This window comes from Bombina bombina, chromosome 4, assembly GCF_027579735.1.
Source record: "Bombina bombina isolate aBomBom1 chromosome 4, aBomBom1.pri, whole genome shotgun sequence".
In the NCBI taxonomy this organism is placed as follows: domain Eukaryota; kingdom Metazoa; phylum Chordata; class Amphibia; order Anura; family Bombinatoridae; genus Bombina; species Bombina bombina.
This window is the reverse complement of record NC_069502.1, coordinates 935,427,392-935,454,024: the sequence shown is the minus strand read 5'-3', so window position 1 is coordinate 935,454,024 and position 26,633 is coordinate 935,427,392.

Sequence of the window (26,633 nt, the reverse complement as noted above, 5' to 3'; positions counted from 1 at the left end):
AGGAATTATATAAATAGATAATACTCTGTATAAAGAGCAAGTATATGAATGCCCCATATATACTGACTAATGGATAGATGTAGGTGTTACCATTGTACTAATGGTTATTACTTCACAGTGATGATGAACAATATCATGATGCTAATTATACTGTCTTCATGGTACAAGTTACAGATAACTGCACCAGTCTAGATGGGTATTTAAACCCCTGGAGTCATGGTACCCAGTTCAAAGGTCCATTTCGCTTCCAATTGTAGCAGTCTTCTGCCCCTATCGCCCCCTCTAGGAGAGGGGGGTACATGATCAATCAGAGTGTATTTTAAGTCCTTGACTGTATGGCCTGCATGCTCAAAATGTTGAGCAACAGGTTGCTCGGATGTCCCCTTTTCTATAGCCGTCCGTATTGATGACCTGTGATTGGCCATTCTGGTACGCAGGTCATCTTCTGTTTTTCCCACATAAAATATACCACATACACAATGTAGGAGGTAAATACAGCTATTTAAGCGGTACATAGACGATCTTATTCTAGTCTGGTGTGGTACAGAAGAAGAACTACTAATATGGTTTAATCAGTTAAATCAAGTATCTACAGACATCAAGTTCAAAATGAATTACAGCAACAAAACCATCGATTTCTTGGACCTACATTTGTATAAGGAGGATAACCACATACAGTCCACGCTGTATAAAAAGGATACCGATAGGAATTCCTTACTGTATTACACCAGCTGCCATCCCCCAGCCCTAAAAAAGGCTCTACCTAAATCTCAACTCATGAGAGTCATTAGAAACAACACACAACAAAATAACGTGGATTTACAACTAGTAGAAATGAAGGAACGTTTCATCCAACGAGGATATCCAGAGAGTCAGCTCAGGAGAACAGAACAAGAACTCAGAATACAAGATGAAAACACCACAAAAGAAAAGATGAAACCTAGAATGACCTTCATAACAACCTACACACAAGACAAGCACAATTTGGTAACCAGTTTGCATAAGAACTGGGACATCTTGAGCACGGATAATACTCTTCTATTTTAAAACTTAGCACCACCAAGGATTGGCTACAAAAGAGCCAAATCTCTCAAGGACTACCTTGTACACACTGACTCAATACACAATTATGAAAAAAGAACCTGGCTGAATAAAAACAAAAAAACAGGTTGCTTTAGGTGTCTGGGGTGTACCACCTGCATTGCACTAATTACAGGAACCTATTTTACGCACCCCTACAAAAAGAAAAAATACCAACATAAACATCGGATGGCATGTACCACTACACATGTAGTTTACCTCCTACATTGTGTATGTGGTATATTTGGTATATTTTATGTGGGAAAAACAGAAGATGACCTGCGTACCAGAATGTCCAATCACAGGTCATCAATACGGACGGCTATAGAAAAGGGGACATCCGAGCAACCTGTTGCTCGACTTTTTGCGCATGCAGGCCATACAGTCAAGGACTTAAAATACACTCTGATTGATCATGTACCCCCCTCTCCTAGAGGGGGCGATAGGGGCAGAAGACTGCTACAATTGGAAGCGAAATGGACCCTTGAACTGGGTACCATGACTCCAGGGGGTTTAAATACCCATCTAGACTGGTGCAGTTATCTGTAACTTGTACCATGAAGACAGTATAATTAGCATCATGATATTGTTCATCATCACTGTGAAGTAATAACCATTAGTACCATGGTAACACCTACATCTATCCATTAGTCAGTATATATGGGGCATTCATATACTTGCTCTTTATACAGAGTATTATCTATTTATATAATTCCTTAGCCCTACATATTAGAAATATTGGCTGAATATGAGGAGAATATCTGCCACCTATAGCATCCCTACAGACTATTTTTTAATTCTTATGTTAACACTTTATTCCTTACAGTAACTTACACTATTGAGTAATTTCACATTTTTTAATCACACAATTATACCAACAGATTAAGTCACTTATTTATAAATATACACTATGTCAATATGAGTAATCACTGTTATATTCACTTTTGTCACAAAATTTCTTATTGCCTTCCAGGAGCGGTCCGGGCGCTACAGCTTCCAACGTATGACGTCAGACGCTTATGCGTCACTATCGGTTTTCCGGTGCAGTAGCGGAGGGGCCGGTGGCGTCCTGGGCAGCTCGTGGGTTATTTAGGCCCTGGTCAGGTAATAACAATCTTACACCGTTTGTATTCACAGGAGTCTGATGACGGGCATCACCGCCCGAAAACGTTTATTCTGATGTGATAAGAATAAAAAGCACTTTTTTCACTAAACCGGCGAGTGCCTCTGTTCACTGGAACCCTTACTATATATTCAATACTTTGGGAGCACCCCGGCGCTGAGATTAAATAGAGAGTGCTGGTACCACTGGATCTATATATATATATATATATATATATATATATACTGTATATATATATATATATCATAAATTAATTACTACAGAATTCTATTAACATAAGATGTGTATTATATAAAGATAACTTGAAAATGTGGCGATATAATATCAGAATATGAAAGGAAATCTAATTTAAACTTTCCATGAAATTTGTGTGACCAAAAGAAAAAAGAAGAAACAAAACTGTGCAAACAACATAACTTAAATAAACAAACAATAATATGTCTAGTAATTATAACAAGACATACTTCTAGTAAGAAAATGTCTATAGTAATATGTGAAAAATTCTCTTTTTTTTAAAAATAAATCTGTGTGCTAAGAGCCTATATTATAAGTAAACAAAGATACCTTAGGCATACAGACATATAATACTGAATATGAACACTTTATGTTTCTTGTGCAAAACCACAATACCACCACTCATCCTATACCAAAAAAAAATGACATAAAACAGCCTAAATTTGGACCCCTTAACCTGTATATTTTGTAAGCCCAACTCTATTCCACGGACAAAAAGAAAAAAGAGAGGTAGGGTAGAGGGTAGATTAGGGGTTAATAATTGTAGGTAGGTGGCGGCGATGTTAGGGAGGGCAGATTAGGGGTTAATACTATTTATTATAGTGTTTGCGAGGCGGGAGTGCGGCGGTTTAGGGGTTAATACATTTATTATAGTGGCGGCGAGGTCTGGTCGGCAGATGAGGGGTTAATAATTGTAGGTAGGTGGCGGTGACGTTGGGGGGGCAGATTAGGGGGTAATAAATATAATATAGGTGTTGGCGATGTTAGGGACAGTAGATTAGGGGTTCATAGGTATAATGTAGGTTGCGGCGGTGTCCGGAGCGGCAGATTAGGGGTTAATAATATAATGCAGGTGTCAGCGATAGCGGGGGCGGCAGATTAGGGGTTAATAAGTGTAAGGTTAGGGATGTTTAGACTCGGGGTTCATGTTAGGGTGTTAGGTGTAGACTTAGAGAGTGTTTCCCCATAGGAAACAATGGGGCTGCGTTAGGAGCTGAACGCTGCATTTTTGCAGGTGTTTGTTTTTTTTCAGCCAGCTCAGCCCCATTGTTTCCTATGGGGATATCGTGCACGAGCACGTTTTTCCAGCTTACCGCTGACTTAAGCAACGCTGGTATTGAGGGTTGAAGTGGAGCTAAATTATGCTCTACGCTCCCTTTTCTGAGGCTAACGCAGACATTCAGACAACTCTAAATACCAGAGTTGTTTTAAGGGTGCGCTGGAAAAAAAAGCAGCGTTAGCACCGCGGGTCTTAACCGACAAAATTCTAAATCTAGACGTCTGTTTGTTATTAAAACACAGGGTAAAAAACTTTACATATAAAAACAAAGTAATATCAGGGGCACCTTTACCACCATTAGCTTTTGTTTTACAAGTAATTGTTCTTCTTAATTTTTCCACTTTAGATCCCCATAAAAAGGGGAAACACACTCGCATTAGCTTTCTGATGTACATGTAGGATGGAGGGAAGACCAAGGCCACATAGAGCATTAAGGGCAATAAAATCATTTTAATGACTAAGATCTTTCCCTCCATCGACAGTTGCCTCAGCTGCCACAAAGCAACTCTCTTCTTACATTTCTCTAAAACTGCATCCCAACTTTTAAAACCATTGTTTTTTTGTTTTTTTTACAATTCTTTATTGATTTTTCTTTCGGTTCATAAAAATGAAAAACAGCGGACAAAGCAGAAAAACAAAAACAACAACAACAACAACAAAAAGAATTAAACAGGCACATATACCTTGAATCTTACCGTTAACAGTGTCACTAAACAAAAAGAAATAATTTGCACATAAGTTATCATCTCTCTCTGGTCTACCAAAATGGGATAGATTATTAAAGATCAAGTTAATTCATCTTAACAAGTCAAATGATAACGAAAGCGTGAATTCAACAAGTGGATGGTATCAAAAGGAACATGTACCTTGCATAAAGTCATTCAGAAAATCAAACCAAAAGTCCTTTAAACATTATCAGTTATATTCATCTGAAAATCCAAATTGATACAGGCAGGTAATCTTTGATCTTATTTAACTATTAGGATAATCCGATTACCTAATCTATGAAAAATAACTAATAACAAGGGAACATATACCTTGAACATTACCGTTAACAGAGTATATATAAGAAGAAAAAAAAAAGCAACACACATTATTTAAACATACAAGTTACAATCCTCTGGTAACCAGTATTAACACAATATAATACTCCTGAAATTTATTCTACCTCATCTATCCCATTGCCCACTAAACATAGCAAGAACGGAAAGAGAAAAAAAAAGGAAAAAAAAAAAATAATAAAAAAAAAATTAAAAGAAGCCACACTCTCCTCTCCCCCCCCCTAACAGACTAGAGGCCACCCTCCCAACCTTACTTGACCTCCCTGAAATTAGATACCCAGAGCGGAGGAAACACTCCATGTAAGACCAAGTCGGCAAAACTCTGCGAGCTTAAGAAGGGCGCTAAAATACTTTTTTGGATTGTTAATGAGTACGTCTTGATAACTGGCATGTGTGGATAAATTCACCGATTCATTTTTCAGAGGTATATTTTGTATAGAATGATTCAAAAATAATTTGCGCCTGAATCTCTTTAAGAAAAATAGTAAATGGCGAAGCCTTAGGTGAATGCCAATTCTTAAAAATAAGAGATCTAGCTGTAAGAACAATAGTTATTAGCAAATTTAATATACTGGCTTTAATCTGAGTATCCATCTTAAAGAAAAAAACCAGTTCAGGCAAGAATTGAATAGCTATATTATATAACTGGTTAACCCAATATTGAATTTTTAGCCAAAATTGCCTAAGTTTAGGACAGCGCTATAACATGTGCAGCAGATTCGCATTATGGTATGAACATCTAGGGCACACAAATGCCTGTGAAGGATAACAATGCGTCATCCTTGATGGAGGAAAGTAGTAATTATTTATAAGTTTAAGGTGAGACTCCTTCCACCCTACCGCAATTATACATTTATTTGCTAGAAGCAAACTCTTACTAATAGTATCCATGTCTACTGCAAAAGACGAGCCTTCCCACCTTTTAGTTATTTTTTCAAATAATAATATACCTTGTTTATCTAGCATCATCTCATATATCAGTGATATGGACGTGTTCCCACTTTTAAAATTGTCTATACATCTATTAATATCAGTCCAACTTGTCACATGGTCCATAACACTAGGACAATTTGTTACTAAGTGGCGGATTTGAAAGTAGGCAAACAGATTATTCCTTAATAGATTGAACTGCTGGAAAAGGGACTCTGCTGATTGTATTTGCTGATTATTACCCAATACCTGAGCTACAAATTCCAGACCATTATCCTTCCATTGTTTAAATACCTTATGCTGAATACCTGGGAGGAATTCTGGGTTTCCTCTTATGGGTAAAAATTTAGAAAAATGTGGATTCACTTCCAAAATCTTGCAAAATTTCTGCCAGGCTATTATTATGTTTTTGATGGAAGATAATGATGAGACTTTAAGGGGCAGGTCTTTGATTACCCCATGTAGAATAGCCTTTAGTGAATAGGGAACTATACATTGCTTTTCAAGTTCAATAGTTACAAAATTGTTGGAGTCAGTTATCCAATCAAACGCAACCTTCACTAACGTAGCAATATTATATAATCTTATGTTCGGGAGGGCTAATCCTGCAAAAGATTTTTTTTGCATCAACCTGCTCAAAGATATACAAGGCTTCTTATTCCCCCAAAGATATTTAGTTTGATACTGCTCCAATTTCCTCAGGTCATTAATCAAAAGGAACAAAGGTAAATTTTGTAATGGATACAAGATCTGCGGGAATACAATAGATTTAATTAAATTCACCCGAGCTGATAACGATAGCGGAAAGGAGGCCCACAATTCAAGATTATTCTTGTTTTTCTGTAATATAGGACAAAAGTTCAGATTATACCATTTTTGTGGGTTCCTGTGCAATATTATACCAAGATACTTAAAATGGTCTACCGTTTAAAAAGGGTGAGTTGAACAGCTAACCCTCGATTTTACCAACCACATCAGTTCACTTTTCCCAAAATTAATTTTATACCCAGAAAAGGATCCAAAGTCAGAGAAAACCTTTAAAATTAGGGGGATATGATGTGCCGTTTTATCTAAGCATAATAGTAAATCATCTGCTTATAACAGGATTTTCAGTTTTTCTGATCCTATTGAAATTCCATTCAGGTTATCTCTTAAACATATAGCCAAGGGTTCTAACGCAATATTGAAAAGCAGGGGAGACAAGGGACAACCTTGCCTCGTACCTCTTCCCATTGTAATTTTAGAAGAAAAACTACCATTGACCAGTAAGTAAGATACTGGATTCCTATATATTTTGTGGACAAAATAAACAAATTGCTCCTGGAACCCGAATTGCTCTAAGACTCGGAATAAATAATGCCATGTGATAGAATCGAATGCTTTCTCTGCATCCACAGTGAGAAGCGCTAAATCTGAGTATATTCCTACTTTTTTTTTTTTTGTCCCTATTCCACATATAATCCAATAACATGCCACAAAGCAACTCTCTTCTTACATTTCTCTAAAACTGCATCCCAACTTTTAAAACCATTGTTAATATCATCAAACAGAATTCCCAGTATTTTGATTTTTTCCTTCTGGATTGGAATATTAGGGGTCTGAGAAACATCCCAATTCCCTATCGCAAGACATTCACATTTTGTTACATTCAACTGTAATCCAGAGGCACAACTAAAATACTCAGTAGTACGTAGAGCTCTCTTTAAGGACTCAGGGGTAGTACAGTACACACTAACATCATCCATATACCCCAGAGCCTTCACTTGCACACCCCCTCCACTCGGAATGGGCACACCTCTTATAAACTTACCTTTTCTCAAAAGGCATAAAAGCGGCTCAATGGCACAGATAAAAAGCAGAGGAGACAAGGAGCACCCCTGTTTAACTCTAGACTTTAAAAGCACCTGCTCAGATAAAAAAAATTGATTAAAACTTCACTAAAAGAGAGCTTTTTTTTTTAATATCTCTTTATTTGTCACCAACAATGTTTAATACACAAAATACAATCTTGATGTCACATATAACCAAAAACAGCAACTTATATGCATAGTTATCACAGAACACAATATGACATAAATTTGTCGGTATTTTTTATACTCTACACCTAGCAGCACCTGGCTGCGAGGTACCCTAACAGAATAATAATAAAAAAAAAAAAAAAAAAAAAAAAACAATCCTGGGGATAATTAGTATTATATCTCGCCTGCGTTTGTTATCCACGTGTGCGGGAACAACTCTAATATGACCATTTCTGCAAAGCTAGCAGAGGAGAGAAAAGGCGATAAAATCTGTTTTTGTATGGGTGTGGGATAAGACTTAATAATGGGGTACCATCCTGATAAAAATTTCTTAATTCTTTTTTCTGAAGCATCCTGCAAATGATAGGATTCGAAGACAATCTGTTCTTGTATAGCTTGAGTAACCACTGAAAAGGCAGACCCTCTTTTAGCTTTAACGTAGTAAAGGGGGAGGCGTAGCTCCAGGCAGACCAGCCAGCTGATCCTCCAGACGCCGGGTAAGAGCTTCCGGTACTGGACAAAATCTTCTGTGTGGCTAGAGAGCGTTTGGTGATAGGGAAAGGTACAAGCTCAATATAGAACCAAGCAGTCCCAAATGCAGCAGAGAAAAGAAAGAGCAGCACTAAAATATTATTGCAAAAAAATGGATTTTAATCCGAAATTCTTCATCACAAAAACTTGACACACAGAGTGGAGGTGAGAAAGGGGGCGTGTCCTTACGTGTTTCGTGCCGCAAGGCACTTAGTCATCCTATGACTAAGTGCCTTGCGGCACAAAATGCCTAATAAATTTGACCTGGGTAGCTCGTATAAGGAAAAAAGGATTTCCCCAGTCAGCATTTGATAATCAGGTCCTAATAACTGATTTACTAAGCATAAGCCTTTCTCTACCCAAGATTTAAAAGGTCTGTGATTAATACCAGGAGAGAATAACGGGTTTCCCTGAATAGGAAGGAACTCTGAAAAAGTAAAATCTATCCCTAGCATTCTACAAAACTTATGCCACGCGAGGACGATATTCTTAAATGTTATAAATGAGAGAATAATAGAGGGCAACTGTCGAGGACTACAGTGTAATATTGCTGTTAGCGCAAAAGGATATATTAAAAAGGTCTCCTCTTCAATAGAACAAAATATATTTGTTCTAGCTAGCCAATCAATCGCAACTTTTATCAAAGATGCAATATTATACAGCCTAATATCTGGAAACGATTATCCCCCTGAACCAGTTCTCTGTATTAGCCTAGCCAATTCCATACGTGGTTTTTTATTTTGCCAAATAAATTTGGAAAAATAGCCATGCAGTTTTCTTATGTCACTATTAGATAAAAACAGAGGTAAATTTTGTATCGGATAAAGAAGACGCAGAAAAATAATAGTTTTCACCAAATTCACCCTAGCCATTATGGACAATGGAAAAGAAACCCATAATTGCAAATCCAATTTAATCTTTTGGAATAAGGGGACATAATTATCTAAATACCAATGTTTGGGATACTTATGCAGCTCTAATCCTAAATATTTAATAGTATCGACGACTTTAAATGGATTATTGCAAAAGCTAGGAGAGAATTTGCCCACACACATCAGTTCACTTTTTTCTAAGTTTACCTTGTAGCCAGAAAATGAGCTGAACTCATCAAGCAGATGCGTCAAAATTGGAATGGATTTCTGAAGGTTCTCCAAAAAAACTAGGATGTCATCCGCATATAACAAAATTTTTAAGTGTTGAGAACCTAATGAGATCCCCGTTAGGCTATTTCTTAAACGTATCGCTAACGGTTCTAAGGCTGTATTAAACAGTAAAGGTGATAATGGGCAACCTTGTCTTGTGCCACGCTGAAATGTTATCTTAGGGGGAGCTAGTTCCATTTACCAGTAAATATGATATAGGTCTTGAATAGATTCTGTGGATAAACTGAACAAAGTTCCCATTAATCCCAAATTTTTCCAGAGAGATGAATAGGTGTTCCCAGACTATAGAATCAAATGCTTTAACAGCGTCTAATGTAAGGACAGCTATGTCCTGAGCCCAACTCCATTTATGTTCTTGCTCTTTATTCCAAGCATAATCTAAAAAGGTTGTAAGTTTGCGAAAATTCTTACTCGGGTTCCTAGTGGTCATAAACCCTGTCTGATCCGGGTGTATAAGATTCTGTAAACAATGAGAAAATCTGGCAGCTAAAATGGAAGCAAGAATCTTATAATTCGAATTCAAGACTGCTGGATCCTCAGGATTTTTACCCTTTTTAAGAATAAGGGAGATATTAGCCATTGAAAAATATGATGAAATCGGATTATCTACTGAGTAATAATTATTGAACAAGATTTCTAAAACCGGGAGTCTGCTGGAAATCCATCTGGACCTGGAGCTTTATTCAGTTTCAATTTATCAATAGCTTTGCAAATCTCTTCTCTAGTTATTGGTTCATTTAACATTGCCAATTCTTCAGGTTGAATCTTGGGAGTCACAACTTTAGACCAGAATATATCTTGGTTATGCGAATTAATATTTATTGAAGAGTATAAATGTTTATAATAGGTGGCAAATACTTCACTAATTTCCTGGGTCTCAAAATATCTCAGCTCATCATATTTAATAACTGGTATTAAAAAAAATGTTCTTCCTACTTTTGGTGAGGCTTGCAAGATATTTTGCCGAGCACCCATGAAACCCCTTATAATGACGGTTTATTCTGACTTCTTCTGCTTGTGATTTTTGTTTCAAAAACAAATCTCATTCTTTTCTGCTTGCTAAATACTTGTCCCAATTTGTCTGCGAGGGAACATTCTGTACCTCTCTGTACGTATTCTTTACTTTATTTGCCAAAGAAACCTCCCGTGACTTAATCTTCCTTCCTCGTCTATTCAAATAAACCATAATCTCCCCCTGTAGCACAGTTTTAGAAGCTTCCCAAAAAATGTCCACTTTATTTCTATAATCAGCGTTATTAATACCATACTCCCGCCATTTTTGTTTCAACCATGCTCGAAATCTAGGATCAGAATATAAAAAACGAGGGAAGCAAAACACAGAATTATGTAATTTACCCTTACTAGAGAGAGGAAACATTAGTGAGATTATTGCGTGGTCCGATATCAGGATCTCTCTTATCTCTGCCTTTAATTGCCATATAGATAGGCATTCTGACACTAAAAACAGGTCAATCCTGGAGAACGTCCTATGGGCTTTAGACTCACATGTATATGCTAGGATATCAGGATTTTGAATCCGCCAAAAGTCTGTCAGGTTTAGTTAAATACAGAATTTCTTAAAATATTTAGCGCTACGCATATAACTAGCTACATTTGTATTTGAAAAACGATCTATAGCTGGCTCCAATGTCATATTGAAGTCACCATATAACACAAGGTTGTGCCCCTTGAACGGAAATAGCTTGTTTTGAATTCTTTCCCAGAATTTTGTCGAGATTCTATTTGGCGCGTAGATACTGCAGATTATAAATTTTATGTTCTTAACACTTATTTGGAGTAGAATAAACCGGGCTGCGATATCGATCTCTATTTTAATAATCTTATAATCTAATTGTTTATGCAACAATACAACCACACCGCATTTTTTGTTAGAGCCTTTAGTAGAAATTACCTCTCCGACCCAGTTAGTCCTCAGTTTAGCTGCTTCCAGCTCATTAAGATGAGTTTCCTGAAGAAAAACTAGGTTGGCTTTTTGTTTAGCTAGGGTTCTGATAATTAGTTTGCGTTTAGCTGGAGACGAAATCCCCCCCCACGTTCCAAGACAGCATCTTAATTCCTTCTGTCATCTTATCTTATTTGACAACCCCCAAGGAATGTACACACAAACAAGAAGAAAACAAAAACAAAACCCAAATCAGTCCAGACAGGTTATTCGCTTCCGAAAACCATATATACATCTTCCAATATACAACATTTCTTAACATTAAACCCTGTAAAATAAACATCAGGATCAATTTCCCAGCAAACCACTTATTGTATTTTTCTCTCTATTATTATCATAGACTTTTTTATAAATTCGGCAACTTCTGATACTTCACTGAACATATGTCTACAACCTTTATCATCCACTATGATTCTGGCAGGATACATCAACCAAGCCTTTATGCCTTTGTTTATTAGCTGGGTACAATATGGTGCCATGGCCTTCCTCCTGGAGGAAGTCTCGACAGAAAAATCCTGGAATAGTAGTATCTTATTGTTACCAAATACTACAGGATCAGCTTTTTTAAATAGCTTCAATAACTCAACTTTGTCCTGGAATTTCAGGAGTTTGAAGATAGACATTCTTGGTCTAAAGGACCCATTCCCTACCGGTTTCCTAGGGCCAACTCTATGCACCCTTTCTATTGCTAATGGTAGCAAGTGTGCTGGCATACCCAGGGCCTGTGGTAAGGTGGTAGAAGTAAATGTCATCAAATCTTCAAACTCGGGTAATTCCGGTAGGCCAATGATTCTTATGTTATTGCGCCTGGAGCGATCTTCCAGATCCTCCAGGCGCAATTGCATATTGTTTAATTTGGCCTCTTGTTTTCGTAAAATTGTTTCTTGAACATTTGCCTGATCTACTAGTAACGAAATCCTATCTTCTGCTTCAACCAATCTTGTGGAAAATTGCTTAACTTCTATAGAAAGTGCTCCTATATCTATTGAAATAACTCCTAGTTCTTTTTTAATAGAGTCAAATTGTGGAGAGAAAATAGCAGTTAATTGACCGATAAGGGCCTGAGTATCAATAACTAGGGGGACCGTGTCTGTAGAAATATCAACACTGGTATCAGCCATCTTGGCTCTTTTATCTTTAGATTTCACAGGCATTTTTGGTGAATTGGTTTTTACCTGTGTAATAAATTTTTCCATTAAGTGAAGTGAAAAAAAAAGAAAAATAGAAAAAAAACAAAAAAATTACTTGAGTGTATCTAAACACACTCTGTCAATTAGTGAATCAAAATAACAAGAGGTAGTTGGGTGACAACCCCCGGTGAATTATACTCCGAACTATTTCCAAACTAATAAGCTCTTATCCAGATTACAATCTGTCTGCCCAGTACCTCTAATCCAGATTACAATCTGTCTGCCCAGTACCTCTATACTATTTCCATATGTATATCTAAAATATCCTACTATAACCTAGTCACAACTTGACAAATATACAAAGGTTATCAGAAAAAAAAAAAAAAGTACTACTTTCCAGCCAGAAAATAGAGAGGAATTTTCAATAGCACACACAAATTGTAATAGGTAATTAAAGCAATAGATAATATAGATAATATAGAGCTCTCTTGTGTCGGCATCAGCCATTTTAATCCTGTGCCAACAAGTTAATGTAAGCCACAACAAGAGGGTCCTTTAGTACCCTTTTTAAGGTTTTGTACTACTTTGTATCCAACAAAAGCTATCAGCCCTGTACAAGAATTGTCCCCAGTTGTTTATACAGCAGAGATGAGCCATTCATCTACTAAGGTCCACAAGGTTTTGCACCTTATTGGCCTCAAAAGCACAATTTACCTGAAATACTGAAAAAGTTCCTCTTTCTCTTTTCCCTTAATATTCCTGTATGAGACTGCTTGAAAGAGCGTAACAAGCTCAGTTTGCTTGGATACATTTTTCTGAAGATTTATAGATCCCTCTGTTAGAACTGGGGAAACAACACATTAAGCACTGTATATTTGGATGTCAAATCCCCATATCCAGAGGCTCCCAAATTAAACTGAAGATCCTGACAACTTTTTCCCCCTTTTGTTTGCTATTCGATAACACAGGCAGCCAGGAAACAGAAACTCTTACAGGGCAGAACTAATATTCTGGGGACCCTGCCCTTTGTGCTCAATGTCCGCCACAGTTATCCAAACAACTGCAGTAATAACTTTAATCAGCCAGCAAAAAAAAAGTATGACAATTGTGCTTTATACTTGGGAATCCTGCGGAGCGTTGGTATCCAGAATTTCTTACTCCATGGCGGCCAGTTCTTACCGCGATACTGCGGCGAGATAAAGCTGTAATGCAGACCATCCTCTGTGTCAGCGGCTCTCAATTCCTTCCGGGTTAGTAATCCTCCCAAGTCCCTTGAGACTCCACAGATTTTGGCGTTGCGGCGGAGGTGTGATGAGTTTGGATTCCTCCACACTCCTCCAACACCTCCCCCTACAGCGTGACTGTGTTCCTGGTAATGGGTTTGCCACTTCCTCAATCCACGGGAGGTAAACGCCTTACAAGGAATAATTCTTCATCGGAAAAGGTAACTCTGTATGCTCACAATGTAGCTTTTCAGCAATATAGACAAAAATAATTACTGCTGGACTTTTATTGAGTCATAAAAAAACATAAAAAGTAGCGGTACTACCGCTGACCCGACCGGCCACAGTGATTTCCTCCTCAGGCTGACTCGAGGCCTAACTTAAGCCTAGCTGAACCCCACTACACCGGGGGCTATGTGGCTATGAGTAGAGGCTTAGATTGCTAACACTGCAACGAGACAGTGACCTGGAGCATGCTGCTGTTCGGCACAGCCTCCAAACCGGAAATCCCAAACATATCTTCTGAAATCTCATTCACTCTCAAAAGAGAGCTTATATAAAACAGAAATAGAATTAATAAAAACATCAGGAAATTCAAACTTTTTTAAAGTAATTCATGAGACACACTGTCAAATGCCTTTTTAAAATCAAGTGATAAAATAGCTAAACTTTGACCTCTTTCTTTTTGGTACCAGATCAGATCAGGAATGACATTAAGGTGTTCCCAAATTGCACGTCCTGGAACACCACAGACCTGATCTGGATAAATCAATTTGCTAATAACAGTTTTAATACGATTAGCAAGAAGTTTAGCCATTGTTTTATAGTCAACATTTAAAAGAGTGATAGGCCTTCAGTTTTCTAATTTAGCTCTATCACCCTTTTAAAAAATTAAATTAATAATCCCTCTTCTCCAGGATGGGGGAAAAACATTAACCTTAAAAGCCTCTTAAAAATACATAAAAGATTATCTTTTAAAAAATCCCAAAACTTTACATAAAACTCTATAGGGAGGTCATCTTCATCTGGGGCTTTCCCTGCAGAGAAACTTTTTAAAACATCATAAATTTCACGCATATTAAAATCTTTAGTTAAAAACTGTTGCTCTTCTTTCCCCCGTCACATTAGTTAAAACACCCAAGGCATAATTTAAAAAGGACTGATCTACACATGTAACATTAAAAAGGTCTTTACAAAAGGCACACGCAGAATTTAAAATGCCCTGAGTGGAGGTCTGACCCTCCATCTCTAAAATTAGCCATTTAGTTTCCACCACTTGTTTAAATAAGAATCTAGAGCACTTCTCATCTTCCTCCAGACGTTTAACACGGGCATTAAAAATAACTAAAAATCTTCTAATATCAAGTTTAAGGTTAAAATTAATGCTTTCCTCTTGCCAACTCTAATAAAAATGTTCTTAATTTTGGGCTTAACATATTCCCACCAGTCATAAAAGTATTACTTGGGATATTTTAGGGGTATAATTTTATATTTACTTTAAACAGACTTCAGCGATCATTGAAAGACTGTTAGAACTTAAACTTAAAATTTTTAAACAAGATGCAAGATTTCAATATTTTAAATTTAAGTTCTAACAGTCTTTCAATGATGGCTGAAGTCTGTTTAAAGTAAATTAGAAATGATACCCCTGTACCTTTAAATTTTAAAGAAACAATTCTACCAATCAGAGCCCAGAGAGGGGATCTTAAGTCATAGAGAATGTGTTGTTTTTAGGGACTATGAGTATGGCTTTTTAGCCGAAACGTATCAGTCTACTGTGTTTGTTGGGGTACTATCCCTCATGTTTTACTGAATGGTATAATTAAAGTCAAGTTTTATTTATCTCAAGTTACTGGCGACTTCTTTAATTTTTCTGACATGTTGTTGTTTGCCAAGAGACAGTAACTTAAGCTGCACTGCCATCTGAATACATACAACCCACTGTTGATAATTGCTACACCCAAGGAAACTGCTAAAGAAATGTGTGAACTTTGCAGTGTTTATTCAATCCGACTATACTGAGGGCAACGCAGATTGTTAGTTTAATCAAGTGTGTATACTATTGCTACAATACCAAGTTGGAAGATTGCTGCTCTAGCAACAGGCTCAATGAAGATTTGCGAGCTATAACGGATGCTGAAAATGGAGTTCCTAGAGGCCCGGCTCCTTATATTCACTTGATCCAGAAGGCTCAGGTTGTCAGTCCAGTGATGTCATCAAGAGCACAAGAGGATGCTCAATCCGCTGTAGTGGACAGACAGGGGTCTGGGAGCGAGAACCACGCAAGGAACAGAGGGCTGGGACCTAAAGCAGAACGGGTAAGATTAAGCATACACATTGGGGTCTCGGAACTGCCGGGTACCTTCCACTTGTTTAGCCTATTAATCTTATATGGGGATTCAACTTTGACATAAGACTGTTTGTTTGCCCAGTCTACATATTGTAAGAGGACATTAAGGTTTGAATACTTGGAATATAGATATATAAACAAATTGTTAATAGTTAATAAGACAGATACCTACAGTGTCCAATTGGGCTCTTTTCATATTATAATGTATATTTTAGCTTACACCATCTGTTATATAAAATGGTAAATTCATTTTTAACTTGCTCATTTTCTAACAATAAAGTATTGAGCTTCCAATGGCTCTTTTGAACTTCCAAGAGCTCTTTTGAACATTAGATTCACCCTTTAAACCCAATACAACTTTTAAAAGCCCATGATCAGAAATAATATTATTTTCAACTACCGCATGCATTAGATTAAAATCACTTGAAGCAAACATAAAATCAATACGAGAACTAACCTGACCATTGGACCATGTATATCCAGGGTCAGAGGGATGCAGTTTTCTAAAAACATAGTGTAATTTAAAATCAACAATAAAATTCCTAAGTTGGCAAGAGGATTTGTCAGGCTTACGGTTAAAACTACCACCTTGCCTACCCTCTCCCTCCATTACACAATTAAAATCTCCTGCAACAAGTAAGGGGGAGGAGCCAGGGACAAACAGACAAATGTCCTTTAACAGTTCATTTCTTTCTTTACCATTCGGAGAAGCATAAATGTTCATTAAACGAAGGTTAAAACCATTAAAATTAATGTCTGCTAAAAGTGCCCTTCAGACACAATCTCGGTCACAGAGCGAAAGTCCACAAAACGTCCTTTAAAAAGAAATCCCACTCCAGATAATCTGCAGTTATTAGAACCAGACAAAATTGAAGGGCCTGCAGTCCAATCATTCTTTAAATGTTTATATCTTAGATCATACTCAATTCCACACTCCTGAAAAAAGAAAATGTCAAACTACAAAGTCATTAAATAAGCATACAAAGAGCCCCTTCCAATGGGGCCTTTTAAACTCCTCACATTGAGGGAAGAAACTTTGTCTCGTCTTAAGGAGGTTTTTAGGATAACCCAGTTAAACCCCCAAAGTCAGATTCTGAACCAGAGTCTACTCCTACTTAACTGTCCATATCCTCAGATGAGGAGGAAGGCAGCTGAGTCACATCCTGATCCGATACAGATCTCCCAGCCCCATCACTGGTGCCAGAGACTTGACACTTTACATTTGGCCCAGAATCATCATCCACATTATTATCCAGCTTTTTTTTCAGAAACCACTTCTGCCATCTCCTTAACAGGAACAATTAGGAACACCGCAAACAATCCCTTTTCCACGAAGATCCCAGGATCCACATCTGAAGCCAATGACAAAAAGGTTTCCCTATCCGACACTGACTCCACAGGAACACCTTTCTGAGGAACAGAGGGAACATCATACTAGACACTAGTGTAAGGTTCTGTAAAGGAACCTTGATTAAATAGTGTTTTTGTAGATATAAACCTTGAACCCAGATTACATTGGTGAATAAAATTGGCAAATAAGGTAAATAGCAGTTATTACAATTGAGCTTGTGGTTTACCTTGTTTATCCTTTTTATAGAATAACAGGTTATGAAAAGCAAAAAAAACTCTGTTTCAGGAGTAAAGGGCTGACATATGAGCAGTTATAAATGAAGACTGCAGTTCAGTGTACAAAGCAAGCACATGCAAAACAGATGGGGTTTAAATAAGATCTCCCATAATTATACAAGGTTAACAGTCTAAGCACAGCAGTTTGATTTAGACAAAGCCTTAGTTTTACTTTGTGGAAAAAAGATTTTACTGCAGCAAACATTAGTTAGCAAAGTAGTAACATGAGAGGCAAACATGTACTTCAAGGGTTAATGCAGCAAGCAGTTAGAGGTGTTTGTTTCTTATGAGCAGACAGTTTATGAAGCAGCAAACAGTTAATAAAGCAGCAGGCAGTTTATGTAGCAGCAGACAGCTTATATAGCAGCAGTAATAAGTTGTTAAAGTTCAGAGCTGACACATATACTTGCGTTTAAGTTGTTTAAAGGAAGCAAAGCTGTGAATGCATCTGGTCCAGTGATGGATGTTAGTAACAGAGTAGCATAGAGGAGCTTGCAGGTCCGTTGTAGAAAGCTGAAAGGTATCCGGATATGATGTGTCAGCTGGTGGTTGAGCTGCAGTTGGTAAATAGAAACTCCAAAGAAAAGCAGGAAGCTTGAAATAACTTTAGACAAGGATCATCTAAAACCTAGAGATTGCAACAAAATATTCAAGCAGTAAAAGGAAGCAGGAAGTGACCTTAAAAAGGCTATACAAGGAAAAGGAGGAGCAATGCTTAAGGTGGTATGTAGAGTTCTTACAGGTAATACTTAAGGTGGTAGTTATATTTCTTACAGATCCCCCTCCTCAAGGAATCCTCTCCGAGGATTTGGAGTGTGGCTTCAAAGGATAGCGTCTATGAAATGCTGAAAGTAACTTGGCTGCATGTAAATCTCTTAAGCCACCTAAGACTTTTCCTCAGGACCGTAAACCTTTCCAGGACACCAGATATTCGAGCTTACGACGTCTTATGCGGGAGTCGAGGATGGACTGGATTTCGTACTCTTTGTGGTCATCAATGTCAAGTGGAGGTAGAGGGTTACGCATACGGTTGGTTCGGGATATAGGGTTTCAAGAGGGAGACATGAAAAGAAGGATGTACTCTTGAGGAGGCTGGTAAATCCAAAGTGACGGTGCATTCATTAACAATGTTCTTAATTGAGTAGGGACCAACAAACTTATTTCCAAGCTTCTTGGAGGGTACATTTAATTTCAGGTGTTTTGTACTTAGCCAAACTAAATCCCCAATCTTATAAGCAGGAGTAGGTCTATGTCTTAAATCATAATAATGTTTCTGATTGGTTTTGGCAATAGATAAATGAGTCTTCAGGAGATCAATTCCTTCCTTTAACTCAGTAGCAAAATCAGTGGCAGCAGGTGATACATTGTCTGTGTTCAGAAGGAGTAGGGTTTTGGGATGGTAACAATAGGTAGCAAAAAATGGTGTAGTTTTGGTGGAGCTGGAGAGTGAATTGTTATACGAAAATTCTGCCATATGTAACAATCGGATGCTGGAGGTGTGTGGTGATACTAATGTCAGACTCAACTAACTACCCCTAAATCTGATATACTGCCAAAATCAGAGAATTGTAAAAAAGAAAGAACAAAGAGTGGTGGGGTGTGCTCAAAAGAGAGCTGTGAGGAGGACAATCTATATTAAGTAGCATGAAGACCAGTCGTTATTTTGCTGTGACTTTACAAAGTTAATACTAAGGGGAAAAATCTTTATACCCTCATTTAAATTTCTAGTCCAGAACATCAGAGGAGAAATAACCCCTCAATATTTGGATATTCAGGGGAGGGAGCGTAGGATACACTAAATAGTAAAGTCACACAAAAATTTACAGAAGTAATAGGAGGAACAGTTTAAACACAATGACTATAACATAAATAATATACTATATGCAATAAAGGATAACAATCACATATCGAGCATATACTTATCGTAGTCCAATTAGAAAACAGGACGTTCATCAAAAAATAGAGACATGGGATGCTGCTATATGACTCAATGGGTCTATAGAGGAGGCAATGCAACATAATTAAGAAACCAAAAATACATTACAACACTTAAGAATAAGCACTGTTATTGGAGTAGGAAAGTTCCCCATTTGTGGAAAGCTACTATCGTAACCTGACATAGGAGAAACATCTTTTACTGTGGGAGCTCGACCGCACGAACAATCGTGTATCACCTCTACATTCAAGGCTGTGTATAAAGTTAAAAATATATTGTACATACCATCGAGCCCCACAGAGGAGATGAGCAAAAAGCAAAAGGGGCTCAGTATAAACGTACATTTTTTTGGTTCACACAGATACATCCTAGGCCTGCAGAACCCATTTATCTGAAACAAGGGGGCATGGGCTGTATAATGGGGTAAGGAGGCGCCACTGTAGTGTATTTACGAGGTGTGCAACCCCTCAATGTTTGGGTATTAAAGGGAGGAAGCATAAGGTAAACTAAGCCATAAAGTCATATAAAAAGTTACATGAGCAACAAGAGGAACAGTTCAAACATAATACTTATAACAGAAGTAATATACTATGTGCAATAAAAAAAACAACAATCACATATTCAGTATATACTTATCGTAGTCCAATGAGGAGTCAATCTAGAGAGAATGCAAATCCATCAGGGATCTGCTGCCATGGACAATAAGCAATAAACATTCTGCACCAAGAAGTCAGACATTACTAAGATATCCGTAGAGAGTTAAAGAGTGTCTCGCAACAAAGGATACAGTTCAGGTATCTGGAGAGTCAGATCTTCTTGGAGGTGAGTGCGACCAGTCAAGGGCCGCTGGATTCAATCGGAAGGGTTGCGATTTTGAGCTCTGACCTTGAGTTGGGTGGGAGCCAGTCATCTTCCAAAGTTCGAGAAGTTTAAGTCCCTGAGAAACACTTCGAATGATGTGCGTTTGATTATCTCTGAAGACCAATAATTTGAGTGGGTAACCCCATCGGTATCTAACATTCTTCTTCCGCAGAATCGCAGTAACATCGGAGAAGGTTTTCCTCTGCTGGAGGGTTCTTGCGGATAGGTCTGGAAATATTTGTTGCTTCTGAAATTTTTCCGGGAGTGATACCTTTTGAAAATGGGCTCTCTGTATCTGTTCTTTGTAAGTGAAAAAATGCAGTCTTACAATAACGTCCCGAGGCTGGTCTTCTGGCAGACCTTTGGGTCTGAGAGAGCGGTGAGCTCGATCTAAAAGGTTTTCCGAATCTGACGTGGTTGGGGCCAGATTCTGAAAGAGTTCCTGGAGATAAGGCTGAAGATCTGATGTGGACACGGTCTCAGGCACACCTCGGATCCTAAGGTTATTGCGCAGAGACCTGTCCTCTATGTCCGCAATCTTGTCTTCTACCCTGTCTAGGTATTCAGAAAGGCGTTGAGTGTAAGCTAGGGTATTAGACTGTTCAGTAGCTAAGTCCTCATACTTCCTTTCGAGTGTATCTATTCGCTCATTAGCGGAAGATATTTCCTTTTTGAGCTCGACCATGGAGGCAGAGAGTTTTGCGGCAAATGAATCATGGTGGTCATCCAACATTGTTTTTAATGACTCAAGAATGAAGGTTGGAGTAACTGCATCTGATGAACCCCCTTGTACTTCTTTAAGAGCCGATAGAATCAATTCAGCGGGCTCAGACATTGGAGAGTCGCATGAGTCGTAGGAAGCTTGGGGGTCTGGTGGGGGAGGGCTGAAATGATCTATTACTGTCTTTTTTAGAGGGAATTGCGGTTTATTCTTCCTCCTATTCGGTTGCGACATATTGACATGCTGTGAAGATAAGTATATTTTAATTCCAAGGAAGTGTGTGTGTGTGTACAGACCTGGTATTCCCCTGTTATCAGCCCACAGAGAAACAAGTCCCAGGGTCAGAGACAGACGGCTTGAGTTGACTGGAAGAGGGCTAGAGCATGAGAAGGCAAAACAAAACACTGAGTGCTGAGCAGGTTAATGGGGCCTACCAGGAAGCCTCAATCCATTACATGAAGAAAAAGGTGTTTCTTGTCAAATAAAAAACAAAGATGCACTGGTGCCTTAAGGTAAAATGTTCACATGGGTAAAATGTTCACATGTTGTTAGGCCATCGGCCTAAGTGGCTGGGGTGTTGTAGACACCAGTTTCTCAGGGCAACAAAACTGGCAAAACTCTCAATCAGCACTCTCCCCGGGGAAATTGCCACCACTGGGCCAAACCGGAGAAGGATAGTGGGTTATGACCCGCTGCAACTATGTACAGCAGGAAAGGGGAGGGGAGAGTGCCCACTGTAAATGTGCTCAGTACTATTCCTCTAAGTTGCGCCCTTGTGGTGTGGCATTAGCAGAGTTATTCAGCCAAACAAGTTGTTAGTTGTATGCTCAGATGCTATATGTTATACTTAAAAGAGGCACTGGAGTACAGTGTGGGGATTACAGCAGCAGTTCAAATATATAGCCCCTCTATCTTTTCCCCTTTAAGGATATTTGCTGTGACTTTACAAAGGAATGGGTATTAATGTGGTTGACAATCTGTGGTGATAATAAATGTTATAGATCTCCGTGGTAAAAATCTGTGTTGTAAATATACTTGTGTGTCAATATATTATTCCTGTGTGGCGTGTACTCAATTATTATAGAGTATGTGTGATCCTGTTGGATAAGTGCGGATGAACTTCTAATACAATGGTGATTAATCAAATAGATGGTGGTCTTAGCAATAGGTAACAATCAGAACCAATCATCTTGCAAGTGGGATATAAAACATCTAAGATATTGTTCTAGGATTTGGTTTATCCTTTCTGTAAGTCCGTTCGTCTGAGGATGGAAGGCAGTGGAGAGTCGGGAGTCAATTTTCAAGATATTACACAATGCCTTCCAGAAAAATGAGATGAATTGAGTCCCCCGATCTGTTATAATGGCTGTAGGTAAACCATGAAGTTTAACAACGTGTGTTAGAAAAGCTGTGGCAGTTTCTTTAGCAGTAGGAAGACGTTTTAGTGGAATATAGTGAGCTAATTTCGTTAAATGATCAACAACGACTAATATTGTGTTGTATTGATGTGAAGATGGTAGATCTATTATAAATTCCATAGATACAGTGCTCCATGGTGTATCCGGTATTGGTAAAGGGTTTAGATACAAAATAGGTTTCTTGCGGTCACTTTTGTTCCTGGCACAAACTTCAGAGGAAGTTATGTGTTCATAAATATTTTGATTCATATGAGGCCACCAAAAGGTTCTTCTGATTAAGTCCATGGTCTTTTGTACACCGAGACGACCAGAAATAGGTGAGTCATAGAAATAAGACATGATTAAGTCTCTGAGGTTGCTTGGGAGATATATCGTATGATTATTATAATAAAGTCCAGAGGAAGCTTTTTTCAGAAAGGATAGAGCAGATAGATCCCCTTTTTCCATGGCTTTAAGAATATCTTTTTCGAGGGATGTTAAGGATCCTATAATTTTGCTGGGGGGTATGATGTAATTGTCCGTTTCATGAACTGGGATGTCATCATTCATTCTTGACAAGGTGTCTGCCTTAACATTCATAGTTCCAGGACAATATGTGATATGGAAGTCAAATCTATCCAAAAATAGGGCCCATCTTACCTGTCGTGAAGAATGGGTTCTATTCCTTTTTAAATATTCGAGGTTTTTGTGGTCAGTAAGTATAACAAAAGGTCTTGAGGTCCCTTCTAGAATGTGTCGCCATGTCTCCAGGGCAGATTTTATGGCCAGTAACTCTTGTCCCCAATGTAGTAGTTCTTTTCTGCTGGTTGTAAGGTTCTGGAGTAGAAAGCCACAGGATTTGGTTTGGAAGATTCGTCTTGTCGCTGTGACAATATTGCTCCAATACCTGTATTGGAAGCGTCTACTTCTAGCACAAACTGACATGTGTAATCCGGTAGTCTTAGGATGGGTGCAGATGTGAAACTTTGTTTTAAGAGATTAAAAGCATGTTCTGCGGGTGGTGTCCATTGAAATCTCTGATTCTTTTTTGTTAACGTGGTTAGAGGCTTCACTATTGATGAAAATTGAGGATAAATTTCCTGTAGAAGTTTGAAAATCCTATAAACCTCTGAATGGATTTGACTGATGTTGGTCTAGGCCAATTTACAATTGTGGAGACCTTCTCTGGATCCATTTCTACATTATCTGGGGTGATGATGTAACCAAGGAATTTTATTTTGTTTACATAAAACTGACATTTTTCTAGCTTTGCAAATAATCTGTGGTCACGTAATCTAGTGAGGACCCAGCGAACATGTTTCATATGTTCCTGTTTGTTTTTTGAGAACATTAAAATATCATCGAGGTAGATAACAACACATATGTCAATCAAGTCTCTAAAAATGTCGTTAATGAAGTGTTGAAAAGTGGCTGGGGCGTTGCAAAGCCCAAATGGCATTACTTTATATTGAAACAAACCATACCTTGTTCTGAAAGCAGTTTTCCACTCATCCCCCTCCTTCATTCTAATCAGGTTGTAGGCACCCTTTAAGTCTAACTTAGTGTAGATTGTAGCCCCATTAAGACATTCAAGAAGTTCGGGGATGAGTGGAAGTGGGTATCAGTTCTTTATAGTCACATAATTTAGGGCTCTATAATCTATTATCTGTCTTAGTGTATTGTCCTTATTCCGGACAAAGAAAAACCCTGCTGCAGCTGGAGATGTAGAGGGTTCTATAAACCCCTTTTTTAAATTTTCATCAAGATAGGTGCGTAGTTGTTGGAGTTCTTTCTGTGATAAAGGAAAAATTCGGCCAAAAGGTATGTCAGAACCAGGTTTGATGTCAATGGGGCAGTCATAGATTTTGTGTGGGGGAAGTGTTTCAGCTTCCTTAACGTCAAAAACATCTTGTAGGTCATGATACTCAGGAGGTAAAACGACTTCTATGTGAGCTATAGTGGAATGTGGATAGCATGTTGTTAAACAATAATGAGATTGAAGGTTAATGGTGTTTAATGACCAATCTATGGAAGGGTTTTGTTTGAGTAACCAGAGGTAACCAAGGATTGAAGTGGGAATAACATAAAAAGTAATAAACTCAGTATGTCCCTGTTGGGTTGTGAGTAAGAGAGGTATGGTATGGTGAGTTATAGGACCATTTCGAATTAAGGATCCATCAATACATTTTACTAAAATGGGAGTTTGCTTCAATACAATAGGTATTTTATTGATTTTTACATATTCAGAATCAATGAAATAGCCATAAGCACCAGAATCAATAACGGCATCACTCCTGATCTCTTGATGATCCCACTGTAATGAGAAAGAGAGAGTGAGTTGACATGTCTTTTGGTTAGATTTTAGAGTGCTTAAGAGTTCTTTCTTACCCTTCTTCTCTTTGTTTAATATGGGACACATGGAGACAACGTGTTCATTATTGGCACAATAGAGGCATAGGTTTGATGTTCATTGTCTCATTTTTTCTTCTTGTGAGAGTGGCCCTTTTACCATACCAATTTCCATGGGGGTAGTTCCTGAAGATGTTCTTTCGCTGTAATGAGTAATGGGTCTCTTTTGTATGAGATCAGTATGCATTCTTTCAGCATGTCTCTCAAACGTCTATCCAGAGTAGTGGTTAATTTTATTAAAGCTTCAAGGGTTTCTGGCATGTCTAACCTTGAAAGTTCGTCTTTTAAGGACTCTGACAACCCCAATCTGAATTGATTTTTTAGGCTTATCTGATTCCATAGAGAATCACTAGACCACATCTGAAATTCAGTGATATACTCCTCTATTGGGCGTTTTCCTTGCTTTAGAACATGTAACCTGGTCTCAGCTTTTATCTGTTTGTCAGAATCTTCATATAGGCTGGCCATGGCTACAAAAAGGTTATCCAAAGAATCCAGTATAGGATCATTTATTTCAAAGAATCTGTTGGCCCATGCTCTGGGCTCCCCTGTAAGGAATGATATTGTTGTGCAGACTTTAATCTTTTCTGAGTGATATGTTCATGGCTTCATTGAATAGAGAAGCAAGCATGCATTTATGAAATCCCTGTTTTCTGACCTTTTACCAGAGAAAGGTGTTGGAGGATTTATATGTGGTTCAGGGATATCAGTGGGTCTTTGAGATACTATATCATTAATTATTAATTTTAATGCAGTGGTTTCTGCTTGTACATCTGTGAGGCCTCTGGCCAAATAATCTTTTTTTTTATTAATAGTTGCAAACTGGTTACTAATCTCATTTGCATCCATTGTGAGCACAAATGGTTAGTATACAAGGGCTTGAATGTTATGTAAGGTTCTGTAAAGGAACCCTGATTAAATAGTGTTTTTGTAGATATAAACCTTGAACCCAGATTACATAGGTGAATAAAATGGGCAATTTAGGTAAATAGCAGTTATTACAATTGAGCTTATGGTTTACCTTGTTTATCCTTTTTATAGAATAACAGGTTATGAAAAGCAAAAAGAATTCTGTTTCAGGAGTAAAGGGCTGACATATGAGCAGTTATAAATGAAGACTGCAGTTCAGTGTACAAAGCAATCACATGCAAAAGGTACAATATATAAGGTTAACAGTCTAAGCACAGCAGTTTGATTTAGACAAAGCCTTAGTTTTACTTTGTGGAAAGTAGATTTTACTACAGCAAACGTTAGTTAGCAAAGTAGTAACATGAGAGGCAAACATACACTTCAAGGGTTAATGCAGCAAGCAGTTAGAGGTGTTTGTTTCTTATGAGCAGACAGTTTATGAAGCAGCAAGCAGTTAATGAAGCAGCAGACAGTTTATGTGGCAGCAGACAGCTTATATAGCAGCAATAATAAGTTGTTAAAGTTCAGAGCTGACACATATACTTGTGTTTAAGTTGTTTAAAGGAAGCAAAGCTGTGAATGCAGCTGGCCGGGCCAGTGATGGCTGTTAGTAACAGAGTAGCAGAGAGGAGCTTGCAGGTCCATTGTAGATAGCTGAAAGGTATCCGGATATGATGAGTGTCAGCTGGTGGTTGAGCTACAGTTGGTAAATAGAAACTCCAAAGAAAAGCAGGAAGCTTGAAATAACTTTAGACAAGGATCATCTAAAACTTAGAGATTGCAACAAAATAGTCAAGCATTAAAAGGAAGCAGGAAGTGACCTTAAAAAGGCTATACAGGGGAAAGGAGGAGCAATGCTTAAGGTGGTATGTAGAGTTCTTACAGGTAATGCTTAAGGTGGCAGTTAG